This window comes from Schistocerca cancellata, chromosome 1 (assembly GCF_023864275.1).
Source record: "Schistocerca cancellata isolate TAMUIC-IGC-003103 chromosome 1, iqSchCanc2.1, whole genome shotgun sequence".
NCBI classification, from domain to species: Eukaryota; Metazoa; Arthropoda; class Insecta; order Orthoptera; family Acrididae; genus Schistocerca; species Schistocerca cancellata.
This window is the reverse complement of record NC_064626.1, coordinates 17771094-17794026: the sequence shown is the minus strand read 5'-3', so window position 1 is coordinate 17794026 and position 22933 is coordinate 17771094. Positions and strand designations below refer to the sequence as shown.

The 22933-nt window shown below is 48.2% G+C and overlaps 1 protein-coding gene and 1 non-coding gene across 4 annotated transcripts in view; both read right to left on the bottom strand.

Moving 5' to 3' along the window:
* The window catches only part of LOC126164560 (calcium-binding protein E63-1), a 671194-nt gene that overhangs the window by 197249 nt on the left and 451012 nt on the right, over positions 1-22933 (bottom strand). The gene's annotated exons all lie outside the window — the stretch shown is intronic.
* Trnas-cga (transfer RNA serine (anticodon CGA)) lies at positions 16987-17061 on the bottom strand. The gene has a single exon. It is a non-coding gene; the product is annotated as a tRNA-Ser (tRNA).

Here is a 22933-nt window from a genome sequence, read left to right as displayed (position 1 = left end):
CGTCACAGCGCCTCTTGGACCGTCTTCTCGTCGCAGGTCCGGCAGCCCCCTGAGCAGAGCCTCGGACGGCTTCTCGCGCTGTTACGGCGCGTTCGTCTTCTCCACGGTAGGTGGATCACCTATGTGGCCGGCCACAGCGCGCGGATGTCGGCCGCGCTCGCTGCCTGTCTGAGCGAAGGGGCTCCGCGCCAACTTCTTCTCTGCAGCAGTCGTCTATACGTCACACACCTCTGCCCACGGCCCTCTACTGCACTGGACGTACAGAGGGGGACATGCGCATGAACATCGTTGCGCTTCCCTTCCGCATTTCGAGTGTGTTGCTGAGTCGAAAGCTTCTTCTCAGTGTCTGCCTTCTTCTTCTGGCCGTTTCTGCCCATGCTGTGGCGTGAGGACCCGACAGTTTTGCTGTGTCGTAAGAACGACGCACGACAACTCGCTTTGCGCCACGACACAGTTGGAGCAGAGCTTCGCAGCTCCTCTTCTGGCCAGGCTCGGGTAGCTGGCAGAAACCAGTGAACCTGCCGGAGTGGCCGAGCGGTTCTAGACGCTTCAGTCTGGAACCGCGCGACGCTACGGTCGCAGGTTCGAATCCTGCCTCGGGCATGGATGTGTGTGGTGTCCTTAGAGTTAGTTAGGTTTAAGTAGTTCTAAGTTCTAGGGGACTGATGACATCAGATGTTAAGTCCCATACTGCTCAGAGCCATTTGAAACCAGTGGTGCGCACCCCTCCGCTGTTCGACCGCAACACCCCATGTAGCCGCTTCTTGTACACGTATCATATTAAGCAGAGTCTACAGTTGTGCTGTGGAAAACACACAGGAGAGTTTTCGTCCTGTTCTCAGTCGCATGTGTAGATGTACAATCAGATTTTAAAAAATGGTTCAAATGGCTCTAAGCACTATGGGACTTAACATCTGAGGTCAACAGTCGCCTAGAACTTAGAACTACTTAAACCTAACTAACCTAAGGATATCACACACATCCATGTCCGAGGCCGGATTCGAACCTGCGACCGTAGCAGCAGCGCGGTTCCCGACTGAAGCGTCTAGAACCGCTCGGCCACATGGGCTCGCTACAATCACAGATTCAGGTACTTCCAATAGATTAAGAGACCAGAGGAAGGCACGGTCGTAACACCATTTTCAATAGACGTGTATATAGCAGATAAATGTCATCTCCAAACCGTAAGATGTAAGTTTCTATGGCAGAGTATGTTATAGTGTCGTCACGCTCGTGACATCATACTGTTTGCCATTGACAGCTACATTTCCACAATGGATGGAAAGCCACTTTGACGGTAGGCACCAAAATAGGCTATAATATAACTACGTTAAGGTAGCAGCAACACGAAAGTATGACAAACTAACGATCAAGTTACAGAAGCAGTTAACGTGCTTTTGTATTTAGAGAGGTTGGACTTCAGCACTCAATGCAGGGTAAAGGAAAAAGCACACGAATAAATGGCCTGATTTGCTTAAAAAAGACGAATATTTCCGATGTCTCTGAAACGGAAATTTCATTGTCGTGGTGTAAGCCATTTTCAATTTATGGCAGTGGGATGGAAATTTACCAACATGTTTGTAATTTATGGGACAGACAGGACAATTAAAACGAAAAGAGACAAAAGAGCACAGATCAGAGTAGAAGATGTAATAACGACTGTAAAGAAATGAAGGTAAGTGGATCAAGGATGTTCTCTGGTGGGCTTCAACAGATGGGAGAACACCGAGACGATGTGGAAAGTGGGCATTGGAAAACATCCTCGAACAATGTCATTGCGTAAAGTTGAAGATAGTGACGCATGCAAAAATCCATAGGCGGTCTTTGTCCACAATTGTATGTCAAACAGTTGGGGATGATGATGAAGTAAAAATTCCTCCCATACTCTGGCAATGAGCGTTGAGAACAACGGAGGTACACACATTGCTTAGGTTAGTACGGTCCTGGTGGCGTGTCAAGTCAGGATCTGTGCAGTGTGAGTGACAGAGACGTGTGCTTGTACTGCCCAGCTAGATGTCACACAAGATGATAGCAAAAGAGGCAGGGGAGCGCAGCACTCACGCCTGTCTAAGAACACCAATCAGGCAGCCAGTGGGACTGATGCATTCCCATCAACTTGTCGCACGTCCTACGTTCGTCGTAGACTGCGGACGTTTCTGGGATCGATACAGGGACATTACAGGAACGAATGGAGATGATGTTCACCACCACTTCCCCTTTCTTTGCTGCCAATGACCATCAAAACTTCCTTCCACCCTACTAAAACCGGATACTTTCGGCCTGAATACCACCGCCGTACCGCGCGTCAGAAACCTCGGCTACGGTGGCTGGCCTGCCAATTACAGACGCAATTTCCCGTTGGGTAACTAGGAGTGAGCGAGCGGTGACGGAAATTCTGGACGTGGATCAATACAAAAGCTGCAGGGAAGTAGTGGAAGAAAAGAAAGAGGCGGAGGTACAGACAAGAGTTACAGGGTAGGAGAGGAGAGTGGAGAGGCCGTGCACGCGGGAAGTGGACGGAGCCTGCGTGGCGTGCTCGTGTCTTTGTGGGTCACCGAGCTCATAGCGGGAGATAGCCATCAACGCCCGCCGCTGCGTTTGCACGGAAGGAAACTCCGAAGAACTGGTCAAGGCCGCTCCATCGACCTCGCATCACGCTGATACAGTGGAAGTGCCACCTGCTGGAAGCCTGCCCTCTTTTTTTCTTTCAAAGAATTAAGTTTTCTTCCGTTTAAGTCTCCGTTTATGTACATTACTACACAGTTAAAACTTTCACGCGATCCCTGTTATATGGATGCCTATCTGACGACCACCGGGGGCAATAAAAGTTCGTTTTAAGTATCTTTAATATATATTGCCGGAAAAAAGTAGCACACTTGGAAAGAGAGATGTCGATTTTGATCCGATGACGGCCTATGCCGTCTTGGAGAAGGTAGAAGTACCGACAATGGTGTCAATGTCGTCCGCCAACGGATAGATAGAGGCATGCCTACCAGAGCGCCATCTGTGTCTACTCTTCCACAGGGAATGGTACAAGCCAGGAGGCCCAGTGTGGTGCAAACGTGTGAGGCGAGTAGGCAACCGTGCCGCGGAGTCGCTCTTGTGCTTGCTACAGCAAACTGAGCGAGTTTGAGAGGGGTCAAACTGTGGCCTTCCGAGCAGCGGGAACGGAGAATCGCCACACAAGTCGGACGTGCTGCGTTAGTTGCGCAACGGTGCCGGTACCTCTGGTCACGTGAACATTCTCACACACAAGGCTATTACAAATGATTGAAGCGATTTCATAAATTCACTGTAGCTCCATTCATTGACGTATGGTCACGACACACTACAGATACGTAGAAAAACTCATAAAGTTTTGTTCGGCTGAAGCCGCACTTCAGGTTTCTGCCGCCAGAGCGCTCGAGAGCGCAGTGAGACAAAATGGCGACAGGAGCCGAGAAAGCCTATGTCGTGCTTGGAATGCACTCACATCAGTCGGTCATAACAGTACAACGACAGTTCAGGACGAAGTTCAACAAAGATCCACCAACTGCTAACTCCATTCGGCGATGGTATGTGCAGTTTAAAGCTTCTGGATGCCTCTGTAAGGGGAAATCAACGGGTCTGCCTGCAGTGAGCGAAGAAACGGTTGAACGCGTGCGGGCAAGTTTCACGCGTAGCCCGCGGAAGTCGGCGAATAAAGCAAGCACGGAGCTAAACGTACCACAGCCGACGGTTCGGAAGATCTTACGGAAAAGGCTAAAGCAGAAGCCTTACCGTTTACAATTGCTACAAGCCCTGACACCCGATGACAAAGTCAAACGCTTTGAATTTTCGGCGCGGTTGCAACAGCTCATGGAAGAGGATGCGTTCAGTGCGAAACTTGTTTTCAGTGATGAAGCAACATTTTTTGTTAATGGTGAAGTGAACACACACAATGTGCGAATCTGGGCGGTAGAGAATCCTCACGCATTCGTGCAGCAAATTCGCAATTCACCAAAGGTTAACGTGTTTTGTGCAATCTCACAGTTTAAAGTTTACGGCCCCTTTTTCTTCTGCGAAAAAAACGTTACAAGACACGTGTATCTGGACATGCTGGAAAATTGGCTCATGCCACAACTGGAGACCGACAGCGCCGACTTCATCTTTCAACAGGATGGTGCTCCACCGCACTTCCATCACGATGTTCGGCATTTCTTAAACAGGAGATTGGAAAACCGATGGATCGGTCGTGGTGGAGATCATGATCAGCAATTCATGTCATGGCCTCCACGCTCTCCCGACTTAACCCTATGCGATTTCTTTCTGTGGGGTTATGTGAAAGATTCAGTGTTTAAACCTCCTCTACCAAGAAACGTGCCAGAACTGCGAGCTCGCATCAACGATGCTTTCGAAGTCATTGATGGGGACATGCTGCGCCGAGTGTGGGAGGAACTTTATTATCGGCTTGATGTGTGCCGAATCACTAAAGGGGCACATATCGAACATTTGTGAATGCCTAAAAAAACTTTCTGAGTTTTTGTATGTGTGGGCAAAGCATTGTGAAAATATCTCAAATAATAAAGTTATTGTAGAGCTGTGAAATCGCTTCAGTCATTTGTAATAACCCTGTACGTGGGCGACGTTCTGGACGTCCACGCGGCACACATACCCGCCAGGGTCGTAGTACTGCAAGGGCAGCAGAGGCAGAGCGCACAGCTGCCGCGGCACACGTAAGACGTGTCAGCAGGAACTGTTGCGAACCCGTTATTAGCAGGCACGCACACCTCTAGCCCGTCCACCCCTGGGGTGCATCGACGTTCACGATTCGGCTGATGCCGTCAGAGTCTCGCTTGGAAGATGGAATGGCGCGCCGTGTTCGTTACCGACGAAAGCAAATTCTGTCTACAGGCAAGCGATGGTCGTTAGCGCGTACCACGTAGAACTTGTGAGAGCTGTCTTGTAGACTGTTTTCATCAGAGGCGCACAGGCCGCACACAAGGTTTGTGCTGAACACGTCGCAGAGCAGCGTTGGATCGTGTTACACCGTCCACCTAGACCCCTGGGGCGCAACAGGCTGTAACTCTCGTTCACCTTTGCTGTTCTTAGAGGGGATGCTTACCAGCGATCGGTACACGCAGGACGTTTTTAGATCAGTTCCTTTTTCCGTTCCTACAGCAGGAAGGTGATGTGTTATTACAGCATGATGATGCTCGGCCATACGCTGCACTAGAGGCTCAACGTGCTCTGCAAGACGTGCAGAAACCTACCTCCGGAGCACGACCTCCGGACTTGTCTTCAGTCGACCACGTGTGGGATATGGTGGGAAGAGAGGTGGCTCGTGTTGTAACAGCGACCGGAACGGCCGCCGGGTTGAAGCGACTGAAAGCGCGGCGGGACCCACGGAGCGGCCCGCGAACAACAACACAACGGGAGAGGACGGACACGACCAACGAAGGGCAGAACGGGCAACAACGAGATCGAAACAACGGAGTCACAAGAAGACCTAACAACCACGTCCACTCGTACGCAGAACAAGAAAGTGAGTAAGCTGTCTAACGAGAGGCGATGTGTCCAGAGACGTACGCAGGGTTAGACTGGCTGGCTGAGTGTCCAACTAAAACGTTCATGTTTATATACGTACTACACGAATATGTAATAAAAAATGGGGGTTCCTATTTTAAAAAAACGCAGTTGATATCCGTTTGACCTATGGCACCGCAATAAAGCGGGCCAACCAAGCTAGACAAGTTTCGTTCTTTGTAGTTTTTTTCGTTTGACGCTTATTTCGCGAGATATTTGGCCCGGTCACGATCAATTGACCACCTTGTAATCATGGTGTGACCATATTTACAACATTGTATAACAGTGATAAATTACTGTGTACTGTACTGCTTTTCTTATGGTCCTTGTCGTAGTCAGTTTTGTGTAGTTGTGTTGCCTGGTCTGTCAGATGGTGATGGCTGATAGTACTAGATTGTAGATATCACAGTAATTTAGTTGTTTCTCTGCTCACTTCCAAAGCTAATCACAGACTTAAGCAAGTTGTCATTTTTGTACGGAAGCCACTTGCATAGTTGATCTGGGCCAAGTAAAATTATTTTACCTAAATAATAGATGCATCGGTTTTATAAGACGTTACGTACTTGTTGTAGTCGCCCATTTCAGTTAACAATTATTATATTTTTATCTGCGGAAAAATATTGTTTTACTTCTGGTATCAGCAGTGGTGTGTATTTACTTCTTGTGTTATTAAGCATCAACGTTCTGATTTGCTTGTGTACTCGTACGTTACGATTCACTGTTTAGCAAAGAAGGGTATTCTCTGTCAGTTCACACCCACACATGCCCCAGTCAATGTCCACTCAGCCCAAAACCTGCGCCTCAATTTGAACTGACACTGAGATAACACGAATACGTGCTAAGCTGCACTTATTTGCCTTTACGCGAAAGAGGCACAGTACAGCCGCTGACAAACATCGATCAGCCAGAACACTATGACCACCTACATGATAGCCGGTATGTCCACCTTTGGCACGGATAACAGCGGCGTCGTGACGTGCAAGCAATGAGGTCGCTCGAGGGAATGGCCACTATACCTGCACACACACACAACTCACATGATTCCCGTAAATGCCGAGGAGGGGGGCGATGAACTCTGACGCCGTGTTCAGCCACTTTCCAGATGTGTTCGATCGCGTTGGGGGACCAGCGCATCAAAATTTGAACTCGCCACTTTGTTCCTCGAACCACTCCATCACGCTCCTGGCCTTGCTGGGAATCTTGTTGCAAAATATCGCTGCCAATGATCGTCACGAAGGGGAGTACATGGTCTGCAACCAGTGTTATACTTCGTGGCCGTCATGGCGCCTTGCACGAGCTCCACTATGTCCAAGCCAATGTTCTGCAGAGCATGATGGGGCCGCAGCCAGTTGTCTCTGTCCAGCTGTACAGGTTTCAAGGAGCTGTTCCCCTGGAAGACGAAGTACTCGCGCCCTCCCATCGGCACGATGAAGAACGTATCGGGATTACTCACACCATGCAACGCTCTGTCACTGCGCCAACGTCCAATGCAGATGGACACGTGACCATTTCAGCCGTAGTTGTCGATGCTGTGGTGTTAACGTTGGCACATGCATGGGTCGTCGGCTGCAGAGCCCCGTCGTTAGGGGTGTTCGGTGCACTGTGTGTTAAGACACAACTGTACTCTGCTCAGCATTACTGTCTGACGTCAGTTCCACCACAGTTTGCCGCCTGTCCTGTTTTACCAGCCTGCCCAGCCTGCGACGTCCGACATCTGAAACGAGGGGTGGCCGCCCAAACCCACGACGCCTGAACGTGGCTTCACTGTTCCGCCACGTGTTTGAGACACCCACCACAGCACTCCTCGGACACCCGACAAGTCGTGCAGTTTCCGAAATGCTTCTGCTAAGCCTCCGGGCCAACACAATCTGCCCTCTGTCAAACTCAAACAGGTAGCGCGTCTTCCCCATGCCTGGACGGGTTATATCGACAGTAGGTCGGTGGTCACAGTATTCTGACTGGTCAACGTATATCTAAGAGCTTAGCACTAGGAAAAGAACATTCTGTGGTGGAATTCTAGTTCGTCACACAGGTTAAATCTATGAGGAGTTTCCAGAATGAGATTTTCACTCTGCAGCGGAGTGTACGCTGATATGAAACTTCCTGGCAGATTAAAACTGTGTGCCCGACCGAGACTCGAACTCGGGACCTTTGTCTTTCGCGGGCAAGTGCTCTACCATCTGAGCTACCGAAGCACGACTCACGCCCGGTCCTCACAGCTTTACTTCTGCCAGTATCTCGTCTCCTACCTTCCAAACTTTACAGAACCTCTCCTGCGAAGTTTGGAAGGTAGGAGACGAGATACTGGCAGAACTAAAGCTGTGAGGACCGGGCATGAGTCGTGCTTCGGTAGCTCAGATGGTAGAGCACTTGCCCGCGAAAGGCAAAGGTCCCGAATTTGAGTCTCGGTCGAGCACACAATTTTTATCTGCCAGGAAGTTTCCTGTGAGGAGTTATTCAGCGCACACCTTGCAATATTTCTGGTTTTACAGCCGTCCTATTGAGCTACAAGAAGCTCTTCTTAGAGCAGCTGAGAAGGCAGCTGTGGCAAGATGACATCATGTGGTGTGAGGTACCGATGACAGATGGTTTGTTCGGTACGGGTATAATGAGAAAGACCGCCTAAATTATGGTCCTCCTCCTTGACTGGCTGCTGCGTTCGGAAGTTGCGTGCGAAAATGATAATCTTCTGTTATTAATATTAGAAAAACTAAACAGAGAATTTACTTGCACTTCATGTAAAAGCATATGCCGATAGCAGGCTATCATTCTACTATTTCAAATTATTGCCAGCAAAATAGTAAGCAGCAGCTAAAAGAAAAGGCAGACGAAGCAATTGGGAAATCTTTGGATCGCGCCTAACTTGGATGGCGGGCGAAGTGGTTCGGCTGTAAGATCAAAACTAGTTCGGCAGTCTCGAAGGACGGGCATTTTCTTTGCCTTGATCGGTATCGGTTAAGGACTTAATTAGAAATCTATGGTTACCTGGACATGTAACTGATAACAATTTGACTGTAACTACGCAAATACGCTATTCATTAATTTTGTTTATTTTCTATGGAAGTGTGAAGAATGCAGGTTATTTGTGAATCATAAAGTGGATTGATATGGCGCAGTTCCTCGTGTCCTGATACTAAAAAAAGTGAGTAGCATCCCGTATAAACAAATTAATTGAAGATCTAATTGCTTATACAATATCAGTTCCTCGCTAAGAGTTTATTACAGCGTCAAGATAACGGATTCACGACCTACGTGCTGTTTTCTGCGCAGGGTACAACAGCTGCAGGTTGGTGAACATTTGTTAGGACTTATGCATTGCACTCAGTGCGGTGGAAGCAAATAGCCATCTCGCGTGTATTGCAATCTTAGTACAAATGAGATCAGTGACACGTCATCTGTGGTAACACAGAGGAGGTAGGAAGGAGAGAAATTTTCGAGGAAAACGGTTTATCATACACACGCAAATCTCTGTCACTATTATTCTCTCTTTTTCATTTTGCCCTAATCTCAGATGGAGAGACTAATTCTGGAAACAATCAACCGGCTTCACCTAAACCATTCTCTGGCATACAGTGTGTTCCCGGGGCAGAAAGCTTCCAGGACGATGGAGAAGCGCAAATTTGTGAGTTTCAGGCAGGGAGCCCTGATCTAGAGACGGTCTGAATTGGAAATTATTAACGAAAGCTATAAAATTTCTAATTTACCACTGGTCTGCTGACAATGATGACAATCCACTTAAGACATATGTGTTGCATGCTCTTGCCAGTTATTGATAAGCAACTGTGCCGGCCGCTGTGGTCGAGCGGTTCTAGGCGCTTCAGTCCGGAACCGCGCTGCTGCTACGGTCGCAGGTTCGAATCCTGCCTCGGACATGGATGTGTGTGATGTCCTTAGCTTAAGTAGTTCTAAGTCTATGGGATGTTAAGTCCCATAGCGCTTAGAGCCATTTGAACCTTTCTTTTTTTTTCTAGACAACTGCGTTTCGTATCCATGTGTTTAACTAGAGTTGTGCGTATGAACACATCTCAAATACACCAGGCTGAAAACATAGAGCTAATGAAAACTCAACAACAGCGAAGACAATAGCAAAAAAAAAAAAAAATTTGTAACACGTCAATGAATTACAGAATAAAATTCGTTGTAATTAATAAATAGAGAAAGTATTAGTTACAATACTGTAATATGTTGTCTTTCATACATGCACATCGCATGTGTTATCTATGGTGGCGGCGCTTCCCGTTTCCCTTCTTACACTTCTCGCTGTTCTTCGCCCTGGAAACCTCCAGTCACCATTGGCCTACAGACATCTTCCTTCCAGGTTCTTGGTGCGCGTCCTCTCTTCCTCCTCACTTCAGTCCATTACGAAATTATTTTTGGTCACTTGTCGTCAATCATATTTTCTACATCGCCAAGCCACAACAGCTCTTTAACTTCTGTTGCACTGATTACAATGCCAAACTTTTTTCGAGTTTCCTTCAATTCATGAGTCAAAACCCACTAATTTTGTGTTGATAAAAACGAATATGACAAATAAAGTATTATTAGCTTTAGTTTATGCGATTAATAGTAGGTGGATGTATTTTATTTTAACGGATCAAGAGAAGACGACACATTTTAATTACATATGCCAGCAACAGTGAAAGTCCATTTGACTTTTTTTCACTGACAGATACATTCTAAGAGTTCTAAATTAATTGAAAAATACTTGGCAGTTTGTTGTGTCTGAAGAGAATCATGTGGTGGCTTTATGGCTGTATATCTTCTCGGTTGCCTCTTGTGAGTGCGTTCTGGAGAAGTACTGTAAAAACCCCGAAGTAATCTACAAGCATTGCTCGATTCGATTCTTTGTTCCGTTACAGAAATATCCGGATGGAACCTTTCTCCTTGTTCATCACTGGCAAATCCACAACTGGGAGAGAAAAGGTCTAGGCATTAGGAACAAAATAGATTCTAAGGGACAAGTTGCGTCCAAATTGATTGTATTTTTCCAGAAGTCTCGGTCGCCAGTTGACTTCAGTTTTCATCTCTTTTGTTGCCGAAAAGTCTAAATAAGGCTCCCATGTCTGTTTCTCTTTCCCCTCTAAAATTTGATCAATCGATTTTGTGGTTACACAAATGTGCACGCATTATAGATGAATTTATATGCATGCCTCAGAGCCAAATTTGGTTTACTGTGCCATGAATATCGGAATAAAGGGCTAATGCAAAACTCCTGTTGATGTGTCTATACTCTCAAGGTTTTTGACAGCTGTCTCCGCCTTCGTCATCACGCATAAACCTACTGACTGCGGGCGTCGGAAGCTACTGACATCAGATGGCGCGAGCGACCGACGCCACGTTTTAAACTGTCGGTCCGAGCTCCCTATCAGCGTCAAGCGTAAGATAGTAAGAAAAGACAGATAGCAAACATAGACGTTATCTGGCCTGTTGCTAGAACCTTTACCCTTTCCAAAAGCACATGACAACCAAACATGAAATTATCACCGCAATGTGTTTCTGGAGAAATTTGTTTGGCATAAGACCGAAGCATCAGTGAAAAGACACAGCGGAAGCCATGAGCTTCCAACGGTAAATCCGCTTTGGATAGATGTTGCACCACGGACAAAGCAATCAGAGTAAACTACGGAAAAAGGAAGAACAAGTGTGGGAGACAACTTCGCGAAGGGGTTGCGTTGGGTCGAAGCCTTGCTGACGAACACCTGTGGCCGAGTCTGTCGGATATGGCAGCTTCGCCAATGTTTGAAATAGTCCGCTGCTGAACACGTCACGCCCGAGATTGGCTGCACCTGTACATCCAAGGGCGCGAGGCACGCGGGTTTGTATTGCTGGCGGCCCAGACGTCGCCTTCACTTCTGTTTGCATGGAGCGCAATCGCCTCGGTCCTTTTGGTAAGATTCCTCCAACTGCAGTCCTGTATACATGTGTTTCTCCGAAGATTAGCTTCCGGTAGGACTTGTTTCTTAAAGCGAGTAAAAATGGCTCTGAGCACTATGGGACTTAACTGCTGTGGTCATCAGTCCCCTAGAACTTAGAACGACTTAAACCTAACTAACCTAAGGACATCACACACATCCATGCCCGAGGCAGGATTCGAACCTGCGACCGTAGCGGTCGCGCGGTTCCAGACTGCAGCGCCTAGAACCGCTCGGCCACTCCGGCCGGCTAAAGCGAGTAAAAAATTTATCCCTAATTGCATCACGTAACTCAGCCCTTGTCCTTGAAGAATCTCGCTCTCTGAGCAGATATCAGTTTTTGTTTTCCTCTGTCAGTGACTCGTAACGATTTTGTAATGTTTTTTTTTATATCTACGTACAGCTGGTAATTACGTGTAGTTGCCTACGTCAGTATTTCACTGCCTAATACTTCAAAATTCAATCTCACATTCGCGACATCTCCTCTTTCGGGAGTGTATGCATACTGTAGCATGTTTTAATTGCCTTCTCTGATGTCGAGAACAGTGACTTAATGAACCCTATAATCGTAATAGAACCCCGTGCCGGCCGCTGTGGCCGAGCGGTTCTAGGTGCTTCAGTCCGGAACCTCAAGGCCGCTACGATCGCAGGTTCGAATCCTGTCTCGGGCATGGATGTGTCTGATGTCCTTAGGTTAGTTAGGTTGAAGTCTTTCTAAGTGTAGCGGACTGATGACCTCAGACGTTAAGTCCCACAGTGCTTAGAACCATTTGAACCATTTTGTAACCCCGTACCAACTAATCATTCCAAAAATTTGAGCCTCATTTAAATAAGAAGACAAAATCCGCATCATTCGGACTACACTTGTGACTTCGTACAAGATCAACGTCGAGAAAGAGTCGTACATTATGAACTGTATGGAAACATTGCGCGCAGCGTCGTGAGACGTATCCTCCAACTGCGCAGGTTGCTGTGGCGGTGGTAGTTAGGCACTCGGTTCTGTTCTCTTAAAATCACAACTGTGTGTAGAGGTCACAGTGATTCGCACCTTTTCTTAATGACCATCAATATCTTACACGAAATGAGTCGGTGGCTTGCGTATTATTCTGTGTGCTTACTATCTGTCAATACTATCTCTTTCCTATGTTAGGACGTTTGTGAAACAATAGATTTATACATGTTGTCTGTGTGTGCATGTGAGAGCATACGCACGTGCGCCTTTGTGTGTGTGTGTGTGTGTGTGTGTGTGTTTGTGTGTGTGTGTGAGAGTGAGTGTGAAAGATAGCATTCTGTAAAGTACGTTTCACGTCATTGTTGTTTTTCAGTGTACACAAATAACGAAATCTGCCGGGTCTCTACCTCGACTGCCGCGATAACATGCAGCCTTAACGATAACCGCGTGATGGATGGGGCACGCGTGGTTGGTTATCGACGCAGATCTCGTCCGTAGGCCAGATAGCTAAACCCCTTGTCAGGGCTGGCGTTATTACGGACAGTGAGGAATGCCGGGCGGGCTTAGTCAACCTTTCCGGGCAACGCGTTGCAAAATTCTTAGCGGAAACACGCACTCACAATATCAAATTAAGTAATTTTGAATTTAACGTCCCATCGACCTTATTGTTTAGTTCAAAAAATACGACTGGAGAATGGAACTGGCACTGTCCTTTTAAAAGGTGCGCTACAGATTATTGCCATAACCAGTTTATGCAAATCGCGAAAAAACTAAATCAGACTGATCCGATGTGGCTTTAAACTAGCACTGCTGATTTTATTTTATTTTTTTAACTTTATAAATCCGATATATCGATATTTGAAGAAATATTAGGAGACGTCCTCGAGATATCGAAAAATTATTGATATATTGACGGAAAAAGTATCGAAGTACTGGTCTATAAAAATATTGGCTGCACATTGTTAATATAGTGCCGGTTTTAGAGCTATATATTTGTTGACTCATTATTAGGTATTCTGTACATCTACAAGCTAGCAGCCTCCTTATCCCCCTTAGAGCAAGAACTGAAAGGAAAACGATAGACGCTCACGCTTGGCGATAACCACTTTGCTAACAATGGTAACTGCATGTAAGTGGGACAATAAAAGGTGTCCGATGTGTACGTCGATAAGTTTCGTCACATATCGGATTTGTCCAGAACAGTTCATGTCGACTTCCCTATTTATTTTTTTTTTTCGTTACTGCAAACGCCAGCGATCTAGCACTTGTAATGTCAAAATTGCGTGATACAGTTAAACATGTATTTTCCGTTGGTAGCGCCGCAACTAGTGTGCTATTTCTTCGCATTGTTATCCTATTCAAACCGCCAGCCCATAGGGTAATCGGACTTCTTTGTGCCACCTTTATTTGTTTCATATAGTCAAAGAGAAAGGCTGCACGTGATGAAATTTCAAGAGAACAATTTCAAATATTTACCGAAAATTACGAAAAAATATATATAATTAAAATATCTGCACTTGACATTGCCGTTTCGGCATCGATATACCGATCTAACGGTAAATAAGATACAGCCAATATACACTCCTGGAAATGGAAAAAAGAACACATTGACACCGGTGTGTCAGACCCACCATACTTGCTCCGGACACTGCGAGAGGGCTGTACGAGCAATGATCACACGCACGGCACAGCGGACACACCAGGAACCGCGGTGTTGGCCGTCGAATGGCGCTAGCTGCGCAGCATTTGTGCACCGCCGCCGTCTGTGTCAGCCAGTTTGCCGTGGCATACGGAGCTCCATCGCAGTCTTTAACACTGGTAGCATGCCGCGGCAGCGTGGACATGAACCGTATGTGCAGTTGACGGACTTTGAGCGAGGGCGTATAGTGGGCATGCGGGAGGCCGGGTGGACGTACCGCCGAATTGCTCAACACGTGGGGCGTGAGGTCTCCACAGTACATCGATGTTGTCGCGAGTGGTCGGCGGAAGGTGCACGTGCCCGTCGACCTGGGACCGGACCGCAGCGACGCACGTATGCACGCCAAGACCGTAGGATCCTACGCAGTGCCGTAGGGGACCGCACCGCCACTTCCCAGCAAATTAGGGACACTGTTGCTCCTGGGGTATCGGCGAGGACCATTCGCTACCGTCTCCATGAAGCTGGGCTACGGTCCCGCACACCGTTAGGCCGTCTTCCGCTCACGCCCCAACATCGTGCAGCCCGCCTCCAGTGGTGTCGCGACAGGCGTGAATGGAGGGACGAATGGAGACGTGTCGTCTTCAGCGATGAGAGTCGCTTCTGCCTTGGTGCCAATGATGGTCGTATGCGTGTTTGGCGCCGTGCAGGTGAGCGCCACAATCAGGACTGCATACGACAGAGGCACACAGAGCCAACACCCGGCATCATGGTGTGGGGAGCGATCTCCTACACTGGCCGTACACCACTGGTGATCGTCGAGGGGACACTGAATAGTGCACGGTACATCCAAACCGTCATCGAACCCATCGTTCTACCATTCCTAGACCGGCAAGGGAACTTGCTGTTCCAACAGGACAATGCACGTCCGCATGTATCCCGTGTCACCCAACGTGCTCTAGAAGGTGTAAGTCAACTACCCTGCAAAGCATTCAAAGATTTTAACATATAGCTATGCGGCTACATTCATCTCGAAACATATTCTACGTTGAAAATAATGTTCCCTGCCCATAGTATGTCTGTCTTCAGAAAGAGGTCTCTCACATTATAACAGCGCAGGCATCACTCCATGAAAATACTGCGTATGATTGTGTTCTTTTGCTTGTGGTACTGGCGAATGCTACTGTAGTGGGCTGACAAGACAGCCAGTCCACAGTGACGGGTAACCGAAAGGCACGCGTACACACACGCCGACTGGCGTGAAGTCTGGAACAGGATACGTAATGAATGCTAATAAGAAAAGTACGTAGCTTCTATAATACTTAACTTTACTTCATCCTTGTGGTACATCGCTATTGTTAATACAAGTGAGACTCTCTCCAGATATGGTTAATGGCGCCTTGCTAGGTCGTAGTCATGGACTTAGCTGAAGGCTATTCTGTCTGTCTCTCGGCAAATGAGAGAAAGGCTTCGTCAGTGTAGTCGCTAGCAAAGTCGTCGTAAAAATGGGGCGAGTGCTAGTCCGCCTCTCTAGACCTGCCGTGTGGTGGCGCTAGGTCTGCAATTACTGATTGTGGCGACACGCGGGTCCGACATGTACTAATGGACCGCGGCCGATTTAAAGCTACCACCTAGCAAGTGTGGTGTCTGGCGGTGACACCACAGGTACGGCATGCGATCCTGTTCTGTTCTGCTACAAAGGAGATGCTGTTGTAAACATCTGTATTATAATGGCAGTTACGAGCACCCACAACAGCATCTTTTTCTTATCGTATGGGTGCATCAAACGGAACGAACGGCTGAGACATGTGATGCAATTAGGGATAAATTTTTTAATCACTTCAAGAAATGAGTCCCAACGGAGGCTAATCTTTGGAAAATGGAAAGAAATGGCTTTGCCGTTTGGTCTGTGACATGCACCACGCAGTGGAAGACCCGAGAAATATTACGACCATAATAAAGTTACAGAACGCTTACGTATGTCATTGCTTCGTTCGCCAGCAAAATCGACATGGATGCGTACAGCGGAGGTGAACGTTCCCACAATCCTCATGCGTCGTTGAATGAGGAAAGAAGGTTACGTTCATTTCCACCTGACAGCGGCAATGAATTAACCAATCCTGATATGAATATGCGACGTGATTCATACGAGCAGTTACTTGTAGATTTTCCAACATTGGTGCTCATCGTAAAGTTACGATGACATTATGCAGAGAATTGGTAGAACGTTTGTTGCATGATCTTTTGTTTTAATATGTAAGCTTATTTCGGCTTTATTGCCTTCACCAGTACATGTCCTGACGTTATATATGGACATATGTCAATTATGAATAAACCATTGCCGGCCGGAGTGGCCAAGCGGTTCTAGGCGCTACAGTCTGGAACCATGCGACCGCTACGGTCGCAGGTTCGAATCCTGCCTCGGGCATGGATGTGTGTGATGTTCTTGGGTTAGTTAGGTTTAAGTAGTGAAAGTTCTGGCGGACTGATGACCTCAGAAGTTAAGTCCCATAATGCTCAGAGCCATTTGAACCATTTTTTTTTAATAAACCGTTGTCGCTGTCTGTCGTTGCTCGATACAACATTTTTTCAATGACGTTTTAAAATTGTTCCGTAATTTGCTGTTGCACGTATATTTTAATATGTTTTTTATTATTAAATTACAGCAAAGGACTTCCAACGACTTGTTGAGTTCATTCCACGTCGAGTTGCTGGAGTAAGCCGGCCAAAAGGAGTTGCGACACGATCTTAGATGGTATGCCACAACTTTTTCCACCTCAGTGTATATTTCACATAGACTCAATATATTATACGGCACTTAAATGTGCAGAACGCGAAATATTTAGAAATGGTGCATAAAACGGAATCTCATGTCTAACAACAACAAGACCTGTAGAAAATGCCGCAAACTAATATGAAACTTCCTGGCAGATTGAAACTTTCTGCCGGGCCGAGACTCGAACTCGGGACCTTTGCCATTCGCGGGCAAGTGCTCTACCAACTGAGCTACCCAAGCACGACTCACAGAGCGTCCTCACAGCCTCAATTCCGCCAGTACCTCGTCTCCTACCTTCCAAACTTCACAGAAGCTCTCCTGCGAACCTTGCAGTACTAGCACTCCTGGAAGAATGGTAGAGCACTTGCCCACGAAAGGCAAAGATCCCGAGTTCGAGTCTCGGTCCGGCACACAGTTTTAATTTGCCAGGAAGTTTCATATCAGCGCACACTCCGCTGTAGACTGCAAATTTCATTCTAGAAACATCCCCCAGGCTGTGGCTGAGCCATGCCTCCGCAATATCCTTTCTTTCAGGAGTGCTAGTCCTGCAAGTTTCGCACGAGAGCTTCTGTGAAGTTTCGAAGGTAGGAGACGAGGTACTGGCGGAATTAAGGCTGTGAGAACGGGGCGTGAGTCGTGCTTGAGTAGCTCAGTTGGTAGAGCACTTGCCCGTGAAAGGCAAAAGTCCAGAGTTCGAGTCTCGGTCCGGCACACAGTTTTAATCTGCCAGGAAGTTTCATATCAGCGCACACTCCGCTGTAGACTGCAAATTTCATTCTAGAAACATCCCCCAGGCTGTGGCTGAGCCATGCCTCCGCAATATCCTTTCTTTCAGGAGTGCTAGTCCTGCAAGTTTCGCACGAGAGCTTCTGTGAAGTTTCGAAGGTAGGAGACGAGGTACTGGCGGAATTAAGGCTGTGAGAACGGGGCGTGAGTCGTGCTTGAGTAGCTCAGTTGGTAGAGCACTTGCCCGTGAAAGGCAAAAGTCCAGAGTTCGAGTCTCGGTCCGGCACACAGTTTTAATTTGCCAGGAAGTTTCATATCAGCGCACACTCCGCTGTAGACTGCAAATTTCATTCTAGAAACATCCCCCAGGCTGTGGCTGAGCCATGCCTCCGCAATATCCTTTCTTTCAGGAGTGCTAGTCCTGCAAGTTTCGCACGAGAGCTTCTGTGAAGTTTCGAAGGTAGGAGACGAGGTACTGGCGGAATTAAGGCTGTGAGAACGGGGCGTGAGTCGTGCTTGAGTAGCTCAGTTGGTAGAGCACTTGCCCGTGAAAGGCAAAAGTCCAGAGTTCGAGTCTCGGTCCGGCACACAGTTTTAATCTGCCAGGAAGTTTCATATCAGCGCACACTCCGCTGTAGACTGCAAATTTCATTCTAGAAACATCCCCCAGGCTGTGGCTGAGCCATGCCTCCGCAATATCCTTTCTTTCAGGAGTGCTAGTCCTGCAAGTTTCGCACGAGAGCTTCTGTGAAGTTTCGAAGGTAGGAGACGAGGTACTGGCGGAATTAAGGCTGTGAGAACGGGGCGTGAGTCGTGCTTGAGTAGCTCAGTTGGTAGAGCACTTGCCCGTGAAAGGCAAAAGTCCAGAGTTCGAGTCTCGGTCCGGCACACAGTTTTAATCTGCCAGGAAGTTTCATATCAGCGCACACTCCGCTGTAGACTGCAAATTTCATTCTAGAAACATCCCCCAGGCTGTGGCTGAGCCATGCCTCCGCAATATCCTTTCTTTCAGGAGTGCTAGTCCTGCAAGTTTCGCACGAGAGCTTCTGTGAAGTTTCGAAGGTAGGAGACGAGGTACTGGCGGAATTAAGGCTGTGAGAAAGGGGCGTGAGTCGTGCTTGAGTAGCTCAGTTGGTAGAGCACTTGCCCGTGAAAGGCAAAAGTCCAGAGTTCGAGTCTCGGTCCGGCACACAGTTTTAATCTGCCAGGAAGTTTCATATCAGCGCACACTCCGCTGTAGACTGCAAATTTCATTCTAGAAACATCCCCCAGGCTGTGGCTGAGCCATGCCTCCGCAATATCCTTTCTTTCAGGAGTGCTAGTCCTGCAAGTTTCGCACGAGAGCTTCTGTGAAGTTTCGAAGGTAGGAGACGAGGTACTGGCGGAATTAAGGCTGTGAGAACGGGGCGTGAGTCGTGCTTGAGTAGCTCAGTTGGTAGAGCACTTGCCCGTGAAAGGCAAAAGTCCAGAGTTCGAGTCTCGGTCCGGCACACAGTTTTAATCTGCCAGGAAGTTTCATATCAGCGCACACTCCGCTGTAGACTGCAAATTTCATTCTAGAAACATCCCCCAGGCTGTGGCTGAGCCATGCCTCCGCAATATCCTTTCTTTCAGGAGTGCTAGTCCTGCAAGTTTCGCACGAGAGCTTCTGTGAAGTTTCGAAGGTAGGAGACGAGGTACTGGCGGAATTAAGGCTGTGAGAACGGGGCGTGAGTCGTGCTTGAGTAGCTCAGTTGGTAGAGCACTTGCCCGTGAAAGGCAAAAGTCCAGAGTTCGAGTCTCGGTCCGGCACACAGTTTTAATCTGCCAGGAAGTTTCATATCAGCGCACACTCCGCTGTAGACTGCAAATTTCATTCTAGAAACATCCCCCAGGCTGTGGCTGAGCCATGCCTCCGCAATATCCTTTCTTTCAGGAGTGCTAGTCCTGCAAGTTTCGCACGAGAGCTTCTGTGAAGTTTCGAAGGTAGGAGACGAGGTACTGGCGGAATTAAGGCTGTGAGAAAGGGGCGTGAGTCGTGCTTGAGTAGCTCAGTTGGTAGAGCACTTGCCCGTGAAAGGCAAAAGTCCAGAGTTCGAGTCTCGGTCCGGCACACAGTTTTAATCTGCCAGGAAGTTTCATATCAGCGCACACTCCGCTGTAGACTGCAAATTTCATTCTAGAAACATCCCCCAGGCTGTGGCTGAGCCATGCCTCCGCAATATCCTTTCTTTCAGGAGTGCTAGTCCTGCAAGTTTCGCACGAGAGCTTCTGTGAAGTTTCGAAGGTAGGAGACGAGGTACTGGCGGAATTAAGGCTGTGAGAACGGGGCGTGAGTCGTGCTTGAGTAGCTCAGTTGGTAGAGCACTTGCCCGTGAAAGGCAAAAGTCCAGAGTTCGAGTCTCGGTCCGGCACACAGTTTTAATCTGCCAGGAAGTTTCATATCAGCGCACACTCCGCTGTAGACTGCAAATTTCATTCTAGAAACATCCCCCAGGCTGTGGCTGAGCCATGCCTCCGCAATATCCTTTCTTTCAGGAGTGCTAGTCCTGCAAGTTTCGCACGAGAGCTTCTGTGAAGTTTCGAAGGTAGGAGACGAGGTACTGGCGGAATTAAGGCTGTGAGAACGGGGCGTGAGTCGTGCTTGAGTAGCTCAGTTGGTAGAGCACTTGCCCGTGAAAGGCAAAAGTCCAGAGTTCGAGTCTCGGTCCGGCACACAGTTTTAATCTGCCAGGAAGTTTCATATCAGCGCACACTCCGCTGTAGACTGCAAATTTCATTCTAGAAACATCCCCCAGGCTGTGGCTGAGCCATGCCTCCGCAATATCCTTTCTTTCAGGAGTGCTAGTCCTGCAAGTTTCGCACGAGAGCTTCTGTGAAGTTTCGAAGGTAGGAGACGAGGTACTGGCGGAATTAAGGCTGTGAGAAAGGGGCGTGAGTCGTGCTTGAGTAGCTCAGTTGGTAGAGCACTTGCCCGTGAAAGGCAAAAGTCCAGAGTTCGAGTCTCGGTCCGGCACACAGTTTTAATCTGCCAGGAAGTTTCATATCAGCGCACACTCCGCTGTAGACTGCAAATTTCATTCTAGAAACATCCCCCAGGCTGTGGCTGAGCCATGCCTCCGCAATATCCTTTCTTTCAGGAGTGCTAGTCCTGCAAGTTTCGCACGAGAGCTTCTGTGAAGTTTCGAAGGTAGGAGACGAGGTACTGGCGGAATTAAGGCTGTGAGAACGGGGCGTGAGTCGTGCTTGAGTAGCTCAGTTGGTAGAGCACTTGCCCATGAAAGGCAAAAGTCCAGAGTTCGAGTCTCGGTCCGGCACACAGTTTTAATCTGCCAGGAAGTTTCATATCAGCGCACACTCCGCTGTAGACTGCAAATTTCATTCTAGAAACATCCCCCAGGCTGTGGCTGAGCCATGCCTCCGCAATATCCTTTCTTTCAGGAGTGCTAGTCCTGCAAGTTTCGCACGAGAGCTTCTGTGAAGTTTCGAAGGTAGGAGACGAGGTACTGGCGGAATTAAGGCTGTGAGAACGGGGCGTGAGTCGTGCTTGAGTAGCTCAGTTGGTAGAGCACTTGCCCGTGAAAGGCAAAAGTCCAGAGTTCGAGTCTCGGTCCGGCACACAGTTTTAATCTGCCAGGAAGTTTCATATCAGCGCACACTCCGCTGTAGACTGCAAATTTCATTCTAGAAACATCCCCCAGGCTGTGGCTGAGCCATGCCTCCGCAATATCCTTTCTTTCAGGAGTGCTAGTCCTGCAAGTTTCGCACGAGAGCTTCTGTGAAGTTTCGAAGGTAGGAGACGAGGTACTGGCGGAATTAAGGCTGTGAGAAAGGGGCGTGAGTCGTGCTTGAGTAGCTCAGTTGGTAGAGCACTTGCCCGTGAAAGGCAAAAGTCCAGAGTTCGAGTCTCGGTCCGGCACACAGTTTTAATCTGCCAGGAAGTTTCATATCAGCGCACACTCCGCTGTAGACTGCAAATTTCATTCTAGAAACATCCCCCAGGCTGTGGCTGAGCCATGCCTCCGCAATATCCTTTCTTTCAGGAGTGCTAGTCCTGCAAGTTTCGCACGAGAGCTTCTGTGAAGTTTCGAAGGTAGGAGACGAGGTACTGGCGGAATTAAGGCTGTGAGAACGGGGCGTGAGTCGTGCTTGAGTAGCTCAGTTGGTAGAGCACTTGCCCGTGAAAGGCAAAAGTCCAGAGTTCGAGTCTCGGTCCGGCACACATTTTTAATCTGCCAGGAAGTTTCATATCAGCGCACACTCCGCTGTAGACTGCAAATTTCATTCTAGAAACATCCCCCAGGCTGTGGCTGAGCCATGCCTCCGCAATATCCTTTCTTTCAGGAGTGCTAGTCCTGCAAGTTTCGCACGAGAGCTTCTGTGAAGTTTCGAAGGTAGGAGACGAGGTACTGGCGGAATTAAGGCTGTGAGAAAGGGGCGTGAGTCGTGCTTGAGTAGCTCAGTTGGTAGAGCACTTGCCCGTGAAAGGCAAAAGTCCAGAGTTCGAGTCTCGGTCCGGCACACAGTTTTAATCTGCCAGGAAGTTTCATATCAGCGCACACTCCGCTGTAGACTGCAAATTTCATTCTAGAAACATCCCCCAGGCTGTGGCTGAGCCATGCCTCCGCAATATCCTTTCTTTCAGGAGTGCTAGTCCTGCAAGTTTCGCACGAGAGCTTCTGTGAAGTTTCGAAGGTAGGAGACGAGGTACTGGCGGAATTAAGGCTGTGAGAACGGGGCGTGAGTCGTGCTTGAGTAGCTCAGTTGGTAGAGCACTTGCCCGTGAAAGGCAAAAGTCCAGAGTTCGAGTCTCGGTCCGGCACACAGTTTTAATCTGCCAGGAAGTTTCATATCAGCGCACACTCCGCTGTAGACTGCAAATTTCATTCTAGAAACATCCCCCAGGCTGTGGCTGAGCCATGCCTCCGCAATATCCTTTCTTTCAGGAGTGCTAGTCCTGCAAGTTTCGCACGAGAGCTTCTGTGAAGTTTCGAAGGTAGGAGACGAGGTACTGGCGGAATTAAGGCTGTGAGAACGGGGCGTGAGTCGTGCTTGAGTAGCTCAGTTGGTAGAGCACTTGCCCGTGAAAGGCAAAAGTCCAGAGTTCGAGTCTCGGTCCGGCACACATTTTTAATCTGCCAGGAAGTTTCATATCAGCGCACACTCCGCTGTAGACTGCAAATTTCATTCTAGAAACATCCCCCAGGCTGTGGCTGAGCCATGCCTCCGCAATATCCTTTCTTTCAGGAGTGCTAGTCCTGCAAGTTTCGCACGAGAGCTTCTGTGAAGTTTCGAAGGTAGGAGACGAGGTACTGGCGGAATTAAGGCTGTGAGAAAGGGGCGTGAGTCGTGCTTGAGTAGCTCAGTTGGTAGAACACTTGCCCGTGAAAGGCAAAAGTCCAGAGTTC